The sequence below is a fragment of the Rattus norvegicus genome, chromosome 6, assembly GCF_036323735.1.
Source record: "Rattus norvegicus strain BN/NHsdMcwi chromosome 6, GRCr8, whole genome shotgun sequence".
Lineage (NCBI taxonomy): Eukaryota > Metazoa > Chordata > Mammalia > Rodentia > Muridae > Rattus > Rattus norvegicus.
Genome location: NC_086024.1, coordinates 26,678,263 through 26,691,606, shown reverse-complemented (window position 1 = coordinate 26,691,606; position 13,344 = coordinate 26,678,263). Strand labels below are relative to the sequence as shown.

General features: G+C 43.7%; 1 long non-coding RNA gene across 1 annotated transcript; it reads left to right on the top strand.

The window, feature by feature from the left end:
• The first annotated feature begins 1,170 nt into the window (after positions 1-1,170).
• LOC134479107 (uncharacterized) lies at positions 1,171-10,318 on the top strand. The gene is made up of 2 exons (XR_010052199.1): positions 1,171-6,877; positions 8,202-10,318. It is a non-coding gene; the product is annotated as an uncharacterized LOC134479107 (long non-coding RNA).
• Positions 10,319-13,344: the final 3,026 nt, after the last annotated feature.

Genomic DNA, 13,344 nt, shown 5'->3' with positions numbered 1-13,344 from the left:
AGCCCCTTATATAGTCAGGCACAGCTGACTGTTGCTAGGCAACTGTGGGGCGGAGCATACCTCGCTGCTGCCAGGTAGCTGTGTGGAGCTTAGGGTTTTATTGCTGTGAAGAGACACTGTGACCACTGCAATTCTTATAAAGGAAAAATATGTAATTGGGGCTGGCTTATAGTTTCAGAGGCTTAGTCCATCATCATCATGGTGGGAAACATGGTGGCATTAAGGCAGACATGGTGCTAAAGAAGGAGCTGAGAGTTCTACAACTTGATCCACAGGCAGCAGCAGGAGACCATATACCATACTGCGTGTAGTGTAAGCATATGAGATCTCAAAGCCTCCCTCCACAATAATACACTTCTTCTAATAAGGCCACACCTACTCCAACAAGGCCACACCTACTCCAACAAGGCCACACCTACTCCAACAAGGCCACACCTACTCCAACAAGGCCACACCTACTCCAACAAGGCCACACCTACTCCAACAAGGCCACACCTACTCCAACAAGGCCACACCTACTCCAACAAGGCCACACCTCCTGACAGTGACACTCCTTATAGGCCAAGATTTCTTTTTTTTTTTTTAAATCCTGAGGAAGAGAATTTTATTTCCAGAATTATTATATTATTACATTAAAGAGCTTAGGGACTAGAAAGGTGACTTGGAAGTTACGAGCACTTGCAATTCTTGCAGAAGTCCTAGATTCAGCTCCCAGCACCCACAGGGCTGCTCATGGCCACCTGTAACTACATTTCCAAAGATCTGACATCTTCTGGCATCCATAAACACAGCACATATGAGATACAGATATGCATGCAATCAACACTTAGATACAGAAATAAATTTTTACAATTATTTTTTTTTTTGGTTCTATTTTTCGGAGCTGGGGACCGAACCCAGGGCCTTGTGCTTCCTAGGTAAGCGCTCTACCACTGAGCTAAATCCCCAACCCCACAATTATTTTTAAAGAGTTCAATTTTCTTTTTTTTTTTTATTAACTTGAGTATTTCTTATATACATTTCGAGTGTTATTCCCTTTCCCGGTTTCCGGGCAAACATCCCCCTCCCCCCTCCCCTTCCTTATGGGTGTTCCCCTCCCAACCCTCCCCCCATTGCCGCCCTCCCCCCCATAGTCTAGTTCACTGGGGGTTCAGTCTTAGCAGGACCCAGGGCTTCCCCTTCCACTGGTGCTCTTACTAGGATATTCATTGCTACCTATGAGGTTGGAGCCCAGGGTCAGTCCATGTATAGTCTTTAGGTAGTGGCTTAGTCCCTGGGAGCTCTGGTTGCTTGGCATTGTTGTACATATGGGGTCTCGAGCCCCTTCAAGCTCTTCCAGTTCTTTCTCTGATTCCTTCAACGGGGGACCTATTCTCAGTTCAGTGGTTTGCTGCTGGCATTCGCCTCTGTATTTGCTGTATTCTGGCTGTGTCTCTTAGGAGCGATCTACATCCGGCTCCTGTCGGTCTGCACTTCTTTGCTTCATCCATCTTGTCTAATTGGGTGGCTGTATATGTATGGGCCACATGTGGGGCAGGCTCTGAATGGGTGTTCCTTCAGTCTCTGTTTTAATCTTTGCCTCTCCCTTCCCTGCCAAGGGTATTCTTTTTCCTCATTTAAAGAAGGAGTGAAGCATTCACATTTTGATCATCCGTCTTGAGTTTCGTTTGTTCTAGGGATCTAGGGTAATTCAAGCATTTGGGCTAATATAGGCCAAGATTTCTAAGGGGACCAACCCTATTCAAACCAAGTGGTAACGCACTTACTTACCTAGCATGTGAACGGTTGTGAGTTATGTCTTCTACATGGCAAATACCCTCAGTGCACAATTAAGACTTCTCCCCCACCAGTTATCTATTCCGACAGGTCAACGGTGACAAAGTTAAGAAACCATACACTAAGTAAGCATACTTTTTAAATTGGCTAGTAAGAGACTAGGGATGGCCTTCCAGTTTCCATCTGTGCCCAGAGCTGACCCTGTACCACAACCGTCTGTAACCAGACCCTGAAAGGAGAAAGCTGTATTCCCCAGAGTGCTAACACACCTGAGAGCACGGGTGAGACCACCACTTCTGCTCAGAGGGACCCACCCTGAGCCCTCAGGACACAGGAACCAAGGAGCAGTCTGGGACAGGATCCTCCCAGTTTCCTTCTGCACTCAGAGCTGACCCTGAACCGCAGCTCTTGGTTCCCAAGTCCCACTAGGAGAGAGCTGGTCTCCCAGGAGTGCTGACACACAGGCTTACAGGAGGGTCAAGCCACTGTCGCAAACAGCAAGACCAGCTAACAGCAGAGACAACCTGATGGCGAGAGGCAAGTACAAGAACCTAAGCAACAGAAACCAAGGCCACCTGGCAACTTCAGAAACCAGTTCACCTACCACAGCAAGTTCTAGATACCCCAACACACCGGAAAAGCAAGATTCTGGTTTAAAAATCACATCTCATGATAATATTAAAGGACTTTAAGAAGGGCATAGAGAACACCCTTAAAGAAATATAGGTAGAAGCCCTTAAACAGGAAACACAAAAATCCCTTTAAAAGTTACAGGAAAATACAACCAAGCAGGTGAAGGAATTGAACAAAACCATCCAGGATCTAAAAATGGAAATAGAAAAAGAAATCACAAAGGGGGACAACCCTGGAGATAGAAAACTTAGGAAAGAGATCAGGAGTCATAGACATAAGCATTGCCAACAGAATACAAGAGATAGAAGAGAGAGTCTCAGGGGTAGACGATACCATAGAAAACATTAAAACAACCATTAAAGATAACGAAAAACACAAAAAGCTCCTAGCCTAAAATATTCAGGAAATCCAGGACACAATGAGAAGATCAAACCTAAGGATAATAGGTATAGAAGAGAACAAAGGTTCCCAGTAAATATCTTCAAAAAGTTATAGAAGAAAACTTCCCTAACCTAAAGAAAGAGATGCCCATAAACATACAAGAAGCCTACAGAACTTCAAGTAGATTGGACCAGAAAAGAAACTCCTCCCATCACATAACAGTCAAAACATCAAATGCACAAAACAAGGAAAGAATATTAAAAGCAGTAAGGGGAAAATGTCAAGTAACATATAAAGGCAGACCTATCAGGATTACACCAGATTTCTCACCAGAGACAATGAAAGCCAGAAGACCCTGGACTGATGTCATACAGACCCTAAGAGAACACAAATGCCAACCCAGGCTAATATATCCAGCAAAACTCTCAATTAACATAGATGGAGAAACCAAGACATTCCATGACAAAACCAAATTTACACAATATCTTTCCACAAATCCAGCTCTAGGAAGGATAATAGATGGAAAACTCCAACACAAGGAGGGAAACTACACCCTGGAAAAGCTAGAAATTTGTCTTTCTTTTAAGCCTCAGTTTATGCTCTTACTGCAACACACATGAGCAATCTCTACATTCACCACGGCCCTTTTCAGTTCCTACCTACAGGTCTCCTCAGGCTCTGGCTAGGCCCTTAAATGGGGATCTTACATTGCTAGTCATACTGTATTTAAATTTAATTATGATATAAAATTTAATAAAATACCTTAGTTTTCCATGAATTGGTACTATAACATGAGAAATTAGAAACCTTGGATAAATATGGGGCAAAGCTGTTTTAGACAAAATAATGCTAATAGAATAGATTTAAAGATAAAGAGAAACCTGATATTTCCGTTATTCTGTGACTGGAATTAATTCATCAATAATGATACGCCTCAAAACAGTAAATTATCAGAACTAACTGATTTATAAGAGAGAGTGTTTGTGCCACTACAACATGCTAGTAAGGCTTATATTTAATGTTTTTCATGTATGTCAACAGATGTGTAGACAATGATGACTGAAGTCACAACTGTTACAGCAACACAAACCCTAGTAACATTTTCTGGTTGTCAGTAGTGAGACCACAGCTTCATATGCTGAGCTCCCGAGTTGACCGGAGACCTCTTGAACATAGGAGAAATGATGCTTGGAGAGTTTTAAATTTATTCTTGTAAATAAATTGTAAAGATCACTGAGTTGAACATGGCCACCAGCATGTCAAGAAAAGCAGAGCCCCATGTTCAGGGAGGGGTGCTGCCTCAAAAGAGAAGGTGGAGAGTGACTGATACCCTCTCTGGCCTCCATGTGTGTGCCTGCACATAAAAATGTGCAAACACGTACCCAGCACACACATACATTTCCGAAAAAGAAAAGAAAGCTTGTCATGGTGCCATAGATCTACAATCCCAGGATTCAAGAGGTAGAGGCAGGAGAACCAGAAATTCAGTGTCAGAAAACAATAAATAAGTGACACATAGCTCACTGGTTTTCCTTCCATTAGATCCAGGTTCAATTCCCAGTACCCATAATGGTGGCTCATGACCTTATAACCCCATTTGCAGGGAACCCAACACCCTCTTCTTGCCTCTGTGGGTATCAGGCATACACATGGTGCACAGATATGCAGACAAAACAATCGTATGCATAAAAAAATTTAAAATAAATGTGTGGAGTGTGGTTGTACACACCTTTAATTCCGGCACTTGGGAGGCAGAGGCAGGCAGATCTCTGAGTTTGAGGCCAGCCTGGTCTACAGAGTGAGTTCCAGGACAGCCTGGGCTACACAGAGAAACCCTGTCTTAAAAATAACAACAAAAACTGAAACACACACAACACACACACACACACACACACACACACACACACACACACACACAGTCTTCAGATTTTTATCAGTTAGCCTAATTAATGCCTTACACCTAACATGTATCCAACATGGAATTGCTTATTAATGAATGGTGCATTCCCGCTGCTGCTCTTAGGTACACATGTCTTCTCCTGCTTCCTTTGCATGTGCACTAAAGCAGAGGCAGAGCTGTGTGCATGACCAGAATCCCACATGTCTCAGTCACTGTTCTGTTTCCCGAGAAGAGAACCATGGCCAAGACAATTTAGAAAAGAAAGCATTTAATCCCCCAATGTAAGCTCCCACTTAAGTGGGGAGTCCATAACCATCACGGCAGGGAGAGTGGCAGCAGGCAGCTGAGAGCTCACATCTTATCTGAAATATTGAGAAAGAGGTTAGGAAAGAGGAGTAAGGAGAGAGAGAGAGAAAGAGAGAGAGACAGAGACAGACAGACAGACAGACAGACAGACAGACAGAGGCCTGGATAAAGTTTTTGAAACCTCAAAGCCAAAGCCAAACCATGCCTCCTTCAACAAGACTACAGCTCCTAATCCATCCCCAAAAGTTCCACCAAGGACCAAACAGTCAAACATGAGTCTATGGGGGCCATTCTCATTTAAATTGTCATGCCACCCTTGTCTCAAAGCATGGCAAAGGAAAGACCTAGAGATATGTTGTATCTAATAGAAGAATATAGAGTCTCTCTAGCATGGTAACAATGTATACCTATAATGGATGCACCTGGGTAGTGGAGGCAGCAGGATCAGAGTTCGAGGTTAACCTCAACTGCATAGTTAGCAGCAGGGCACCCTAGTGTATCTAGAACTGTGTGAGAATGGCTCAGGCAATGAGGTGTCTGCCTTGTAAACATAAGGAGCTGAGCTTGGTCTCCAGAACCCATGTGAAAAGCCAGGAGTTGGTGTGCTTGTAATCGCACTGCTGGGGAGGCAGAAGCTGGTAGGTCCCCCAGTGCAGGTCCCTGCGAGAGACTCAGTCTCAACACACACACACACACACACACACACACACACACACACACACACACACACACACACACATTTTTAAAATAAATTTTAGAATTTTATGTGCATTAGTGTTTTGCCTGCATGTATGCCTGTGGATGAGTGTCAGAACCCCTGGAACTGGAGTTACAGACAGTTGTGAGCTGCCATGTGGGTGCTGGGAATTGGACCCCAAGTCCTCTGGAAGAGCAGCCAATGTTCTTTACCACTGAGCCATCTTGCCAGCCTGGAATGAACGAAAGGAAGAAAGAAAGAAAGAAAGAAAGAAAGAAAGAAAGAAAGAAAGAAAGAAAGAAAGAAAGAAGGAAGGAAGGAAGAAAGAAAGACAAAAAAAAAATTGAGACAGGTGTCTCTGTATAGCCCTTGTTGTCCTGATATTCATTATGTAGACCAAGCTGGCCTCCATCTCAGAGATTTGCCCACCTCCGCCTCCTTAGTGCTGGGTTTAAAGGCTTGTCCTATCACATCCAGCTCAAAAGTATTTTTAAGAGGAGGCCAGCAGCAGTGAGTTGGGGTGTTTACTACCGCGTCTGACATCCTGAGGATCCCTGGAACCCACATGGTGAAAGGAAAGAACTGATCCTGTACTCCTGACTTACTGGGAACACACTGGGACAACTACATGCCTGTGCGTAACAGTTTCTTCCTAGGTTGGACCATTCCATCCCGCAGGGAAGCTCCTTAAGGAGGGTAAACAACTCAAAAGAGCTTTAGGAAGTCCCTGAAACTGACCAGATTCACTACTCCCCCCAACCTTAACCCCTGCCAGAGTAAGTGATAAAATCTGAGGGACCCTTTCACTCGAAGTGAAGCTGAGCTATAAGGAAGACTCAGACAAGCCAAACTGCAAAGAAAGCTGAGACCAGACCAGCTGCCGGGAAGAAACAGAAAAGCTGCTTACAAGAGGTTTAGATTAACTGCAGTAACTTTGAAGGAAGCACCTCAACCTATTGAGTTACATTCAGGTTGTACAGTGAGTGTTCCAGATATCCCAGCATTTGTGAACTGTCACCCATGCTGGCCCGCGTCTTGGTGATACAGCTGTCTTTGAGTCATTTCTGGTCCTGTAAATAACCTGTCACCCATACTCCCGTAGGTAACTCCCAAACCTCACTGGTTCACTAAGCTGGGCTTTAGTGGTGTCTGTACTGTGGTCTGCTGTGGAATTCCCATCTAGGGTGAGTAAATGTGTGTGTTTTGTCACCCAGGGGAAAGCTTTGTCACACAACAGTCACCCACCACCAATAAATAAATGTTTAAAAAAATTAAGAAACGCACGGTAGAGGGCATCTAAAGAATGAAACTCAAGGTTGTCTCCTGACCTGCGTATGTACTTGTGTGCACACACAGAAATCAGAAGAAAACAGATTTGCACAGCTTGGAGCATGATGAAAGATTTTAATGCAATAGATATCTATTGGGGAACGACATTCAGATTTTCATTCGATTCCCTAGTGTGAGTGTATATGTGTATGATGTGTGTGCATGAGGGTGGAGGGTACTATGGCACACATGTGGACGTCAGAAGACAAGTTTTGGGAGTCAGTTCTCTCCTTCTGCAGTGGTTCCAGGGATCAGATTCAGGTTGTCAAGCGTACACAGCAAATGCCTTTAGGCACTATGCAATTTTCCAAGTCCAGGAAATTTCATTTTTATAAAAGACTTAGTGTCACAGCCCTGTAATCCCAGCACATGGACTGTAGAGGCAAGAAGATTACAAGTTCAAGGCCAGCCTGGGTTACATTTAAGACCTTGTTTCAACAAAACAATACAAGCGATCTTCCAAGTATGGCTAAGAAGTCAAACATCTGATCCTTTAGATGCCAACCAGATCTCTGAAGCTCTTTATGTCCCATGCTTGCCTGCCACTGAGGGGCCTGTTCTAGGGTGAAACATTTCCTGTCCACTGCTCATTCTGTACTTGGGGACTGCTGTAGCAGGAGATCACCTATCCACTCCCTGGAGAATGAACTTGCAAAGCACACCATGGCTCCTGATAATTAGAGGTGACATGAGTCGTTGAGAATACCTCTACACTATTTGGTTTTGTTTCTTTCCAGAAAAGAAATTGTTCACCAAACTTTTAGTAACCTGTGGCAAAACTTCTAACTGTTGTTAACTAGGTTCTAAAGCCGGTTTGAAAGCATGTTTATTGAGTTATGTCAAATGGATATCTCATCTGTCCAGAAATATCTGAGAAATAAGCTAATGATTATTTAGGGGGCACAGTGGTTAAAGAGAAAACAAAAGTATCAATTTTTAAAAGAAACTATTATTAAAGTTGTGCTTACTTTATTATGATTTTGATTTTATATAAAATACCCTATATTTATCACATATCTAAAATAAGTTTCTTACGTTTAATATGCTAAGAATATAAAATTATTTTTAATTCAATTTGACTCTTGTTTTTATTAGTTGTATTGAAAAATTACTTGTTCTCTCTCTCTCTCTCTCTCTCTCTCTCTCTCTCTCTCTCTCTCTCTCGGTTTTTTGAAACAGGGTTTCTCTTTACATCCCTACTTGTCCTGGGTCTGTAGACCAGGCTGGACTCGAGCTCAAAGATCCGCCTGCTTCTCCTCCTGAGTGCTGGGATTAATGGAGCATGCTACCACACTCGACTAGTACTGTGCTCTGAAGGAAGTTAGGCAGGGCTAGTGAAATGACTCAGAGGGTAAGAGCACCTGCCGCCCAAGCCTGATGACCCAAGCTAGATCCCAGCAATCCCCATAACGTGAAGAGCCAGATGCAGTAGTGCACATCTGTAACATCTCTAATTCCAGCACGCTTACAACAACAAGCGGAGAGGCAGCGAGAAGCGCCTGGAAACTCATGACTCAGCTTTGGGTATGCAGCCCAGCCGTGGAATCAAGAGATCCTGCCTCAACAAGGCGGAGGGTAAGAATCAATGGACCCCGGACAACATTCTCTGACCTCTACACAAGCATCATCCCACAACGAAAGAAAGAAAAAAAACTTAAGAAGAAACTAGCAGGCTGAGAAAGGCTTATGAGAATGCCACAGTCCACTGTCACGATTCCTTCGCCTCAGTCGCTTTGCAATTGCAGGTTTGTTTTTTTGTTTGCTTGTTTGCTTGTTTGCTTGTTTGCTTGTTTTTTGTTTCTTAAGACAATCTCATGTTTCCCAGGCCGGCTTCTAGCAGCTAAGTACCCAGAGATGATCTTGAAATTCTAATCCTCCAGCCTCTACCTCCCTAGTGCTGGAATTGCAGGTATGCAATGTTACACCAGTTTCATGAGAAGCTTTGTGAATACTAGGCAAGCATTCTCCTAGTAACTAAACTACCCACCCCCTTCTTCTTGGGGTTGTTTTGAAACTGGGTCTTGCCCTGTAGCTCTGGATGGCCCGAAACTCACTCTGTAGACCAAACTGGCCACACACTAAAAGAGATTCACCTGCCTCTGCCTCTCTAGAAAGAATTGCTGGGATTAAAGACTTACACCTCAATGCCTAGCCTTCTAGCCTGATAGTTTTTAATGTCTCCCATGTAGACACATATTTACTCCCACTTTTTTTTCTTTTTTCCGGAGCTGGGGACCGAACCCAGGGCCTTGCGCTTGCTAGGCAAGCGCTCTACCACTGAGCTAAATCCCCAGCCCCTTACTCCCAGTTTTAAGAGGCAAAGATTTGGCTAAGTTAGCCACTTGCTCTCCTTCCCGTTTTAAGTTACCTACATTTTAGTGGAAGTCTTGAAACCGTAAGACACTTGACATCTTGTTTCTCGCTTTCTTCTAGGGATGGCTCATGTCTCTTCATTTGTAAGATGAAACCTTTACCTTCCCAGCTTCTCTTGTACCCAGCCTCTGTCAGTTTTCACCTTTGCTTCATGTGCTTTTTCATTCTGTAACATTTGGGGTAACAACTGTATCCTGTTCTGTAACTATAAACAGACACTCAGTGCTTTGTCTGGAACAACACTGGCTTGGCTATCGCTATGTAAATATTTCTCAGAAGGATACAGTAACTGCCCTTGGCCTTTTCCCTCTCTTGTGCTCTAAGAAGCTAAGCCCTTTCTTTAAATTCTATCTCTTGTTTAAAGTCAAGGCAGATTTCCGTTGCGTATGGACCATGGTGGGGTTTTGTGACTTTATTTAGTTCTTAATATGTATCAATTGTCCTTCCTGTCCCCTTCTGAAATCTGTGCCTCCTTTTCTTCTTCCCCTACATGACATATACACACACTGTTCTGATTTCTTCGTACAAGCTCTTTGGCAGTACTGACTCATAGGCGTCAGAGACAGATTGCTTCCCAGCACTGCCGTCTCTTGATGCTGTTCTCTATTGGTCGTTTGCATGTTTCTACTTATTCATTTGTTAGTACTTCCTTTTTCCCTTCTTCCTTTCCTTCCTGCCTTCCCTGATTGCTTTCTTACTTTTTTTTTTAATGTAGCTAGGTTGGCCTAATGTTCACAATCCTCCTGCCTCAGCCTTCTTGAATGCTGAGATTACAACAAGTTCATACCATCCCACCTAGCCATTTTTCTTGATTTTTCTTTTTATGACCAGAACACATCAATATGTTTTCGTAGAGATTTGTCTTCTAATTCTGAACACATTCTTGATTCTCCTGTCTGGAAAAAAAATCGATAGCCATCCTACTTAAGTGTTTGTCTTTTTATTTTATTATATGTTTTAGGTTTCTTCCCTTCTTTTTTTTTTTTTTTTTAAATACAGGTATTACTAAGTGGCATTCAATGTCCTGCGACTCATTGTGTAGACCAGGCTGGCCCTGAACTGAGATCTGCCTGCCTGTACCTCTTGAGTTCTGGGGCTTATGGTATGTGCCATCATACTTGGATAAATGATTGACTTAAAACAATTTTGTGTGTGTGCTTTGTCTGTGTAGACCTGTGTACCATTTGCATGCCTGATGGTCACAGAGGCCGGAAGAGTGTAATGGAAACCATAGAGCTGGAGTTACACAGTTGTGAGAGAATGAGTGCAGATCCTCTGGAAGAGCAGCAAAGGCTCTGGACTAATTACTTTTCCGTTGCTATGATAAAACACCATGGCTAAGGCAACTGATAGAAGGAAGGATTTATTTGGGGCTTAAGGTTGTAAAGGGCTGGGGTCCACGATAGTGGAGTGGAGGTAGTGCAGGGCAGGGACTTGGAACAGCAGAGAGCTCACATCTCAAGCACAAACGGGAAGCTAAAGAAGCACTGGAGGGCAGGAGGTTTTTGAAACCTCAAAGCCCATCTCCTGGGACAAACCTCCTCCCCGAAAAGGCCATACCTCCCAATCCTTTTTTTTTTTTTTTTTTCCGGAGCTGGGGACCGAACCCAGGGCCTTGCGCTTCCTAGGCAAGCGCTCTACCACTGAGCTAAATCCCCAACCCCCCCATACCTCCCAATCCTTGTTACAGGATTTTTGCATCCTTTTCTAGTTGTGGTGAGTCTCAACCCTTTGCACACACCTTTAATTCCTCTGGCTGGAACACAGACACTCCTCAGTACTCACCTTCAATCCCAAACAGTGAAGGTAAAGTTAGTTTGTAGAAAAGAGCAGCCATGTTTGAAAGTGATGTCTAAATGAGTGGCAGACAAAGTGATGAATCAAAGAAAGATTTGACAGAATAGGATATACCCAAATCTCATGAGAAGAAAGAGGAACGGGAAGCTACTTAAGGGAGAGAAAGACAGTACAGAAGAAAGAATACAGTACAGGAATACAGTAGAATTCACGGAGAGCAGGGGTTGGGGATTTAGCTCAGTGGTTAAGCACTTGCCTAGCAAGCGCAAGGCCCTCGGTTCGGTCCCCAGCTCCAAAAAAAAAAAAAAAAAAGAATTCACGGAGAGCAGTGCAGTAGAGGAGAGAGAGAGAGAGAGAGAGAGAGAGAGAGAGAGAGAGAGTGTTTTACCAGGAGAGTTTACAGAGCAGGTTGAAGAAAGACCAAACAAAACACAGGCAAAGTCAGAATGATCAAGAGGATGAGAAGCCAGAAGGTTACAAAGGATTGATAGAGTTAGTCGGAGGCCAAGCAGAGCAATTCAAAGGCCAAGAAAAGCCAGATTGAATAAACCAGCTAGGAGAGGCGTTCAAACCAGCACAACTGAGTTGAACCAGCCATCTAGAGTTCAGAAAGAACAAGGAATGATGAGCTTATTCAGCAGCAAGTCTCAGAGGCAGAAAATGCTCACAATTGTTTGGTTCTAAGTTCCATAAATGTCTGTATGTCTCTGTACATCCCATGGTTATTCCTCTCCCTGGAGCACAGATCCTCTTTACTGCCTTTTTTTGCCTTTTCCAGAATGTTGTATAGAGCCATTGAAATCACAGTCAGCAACCTGCTCAGAGTGGCTTCCCCAGGAAGCAGTGTGTACTTAAGTTGCCTCTCCACTTGTCTGGTAGCTTATCTATTATTACCACTGAGCAGTATTCCATTGTAAAGTTTCTCCATTCGTGTACTAAAGGTCCTATGAGTTATTTCCAGTTGAATAATAATGGATGGAGCTCTGAAATATTCGTGTCTAGGTGAACATAAAACTCCAATTTAATTTGATAAGCTTCTAAGATGGTGTGGTACAACTCATGTGTTAGAAAAAAACTAATCTTGGTGTCACCCAGAGAAGCCCTCAAACAAAGCGAAAGTAATCGTGCAAGGCAATTGGTTTTTATGGAGAGGGTGAGTCATGACCCAGAGTGGGCCAGCATGCAGATCAGGGTAGGACACTCGGGTTTTAGGGGTTTGTTTTTTCCTTAATGTTATTTTGTTTTGAGATGTGTCTCTCTAAGTCCTAACTTTCCCAGAACTTCTTATGTAGACCAGGATGACCTCAAACGCCCCATTCTCTGCATCCTGCGTGCTGGGATTAAAGTCAGACACTGGGGTTGGGGATTTAGCTCAGTGCTAGAGCGCTTGCCTAGGAAGCACAAGGCCCTGGGTTCGGTCCCCAGCTCCGAAAAAAAAGAACCAAAAAAAAAAAAAAAAAAAAAAAGTCGGACACTACTTTTTAGTCTAATGTAGGTAGAGACTGGGGCAGGAGAGATGGCTCAGTGGTTAAGTGCACTGACTGCTCTTCCAGAGGTCCTGAGTTCAATTCCCAGCAACCACATGGTGGCTCACAACCATCTGTAATGGGATCCGATGCCCTCTTCTGGTGTGTCTGAAGACAGCAAAAATGTACTCACATTAAATAAATAATAAATAAATCTTTAAAAAAATCTCCTGAAAAAATGTAGGTAGAGGCTGTGCTTCATCCCATTGGTGGGAGCCCAGGCTCGCAAACTAACGTGACGTGTATTCACAGAAGATGAAGAAACTGAGGAGAGGTCTGCTATTCGTGGTCTTCAAGTTCCAGGAATACAGCTGGGCCTCTGCATAAAAAAACTTTAACAATGTTTCATATGCCTATTTGTAGTTCATGCATACTGCTGCCTTGCTCACAGGTATCCTGTGCACCACATGGGTGCAGTTCTCACGGAGGCCAGCAGAGAGTGTGAGGTGTCCTGAGACTGGAGTTACAGAGGGTTATGAGAACCACACGGGTGCTGGGAATCCAACCCAGGTCTGCGGAAGAGCGGTAATCAGCGCTCTCAACCACGGAGCTGTTTCTCTAGGTCCCACGGAGCTGTTTCTCTAGGTCCTAGGCAGAAAGGGTTTTGTTATTCTTTGTTTTCTTTT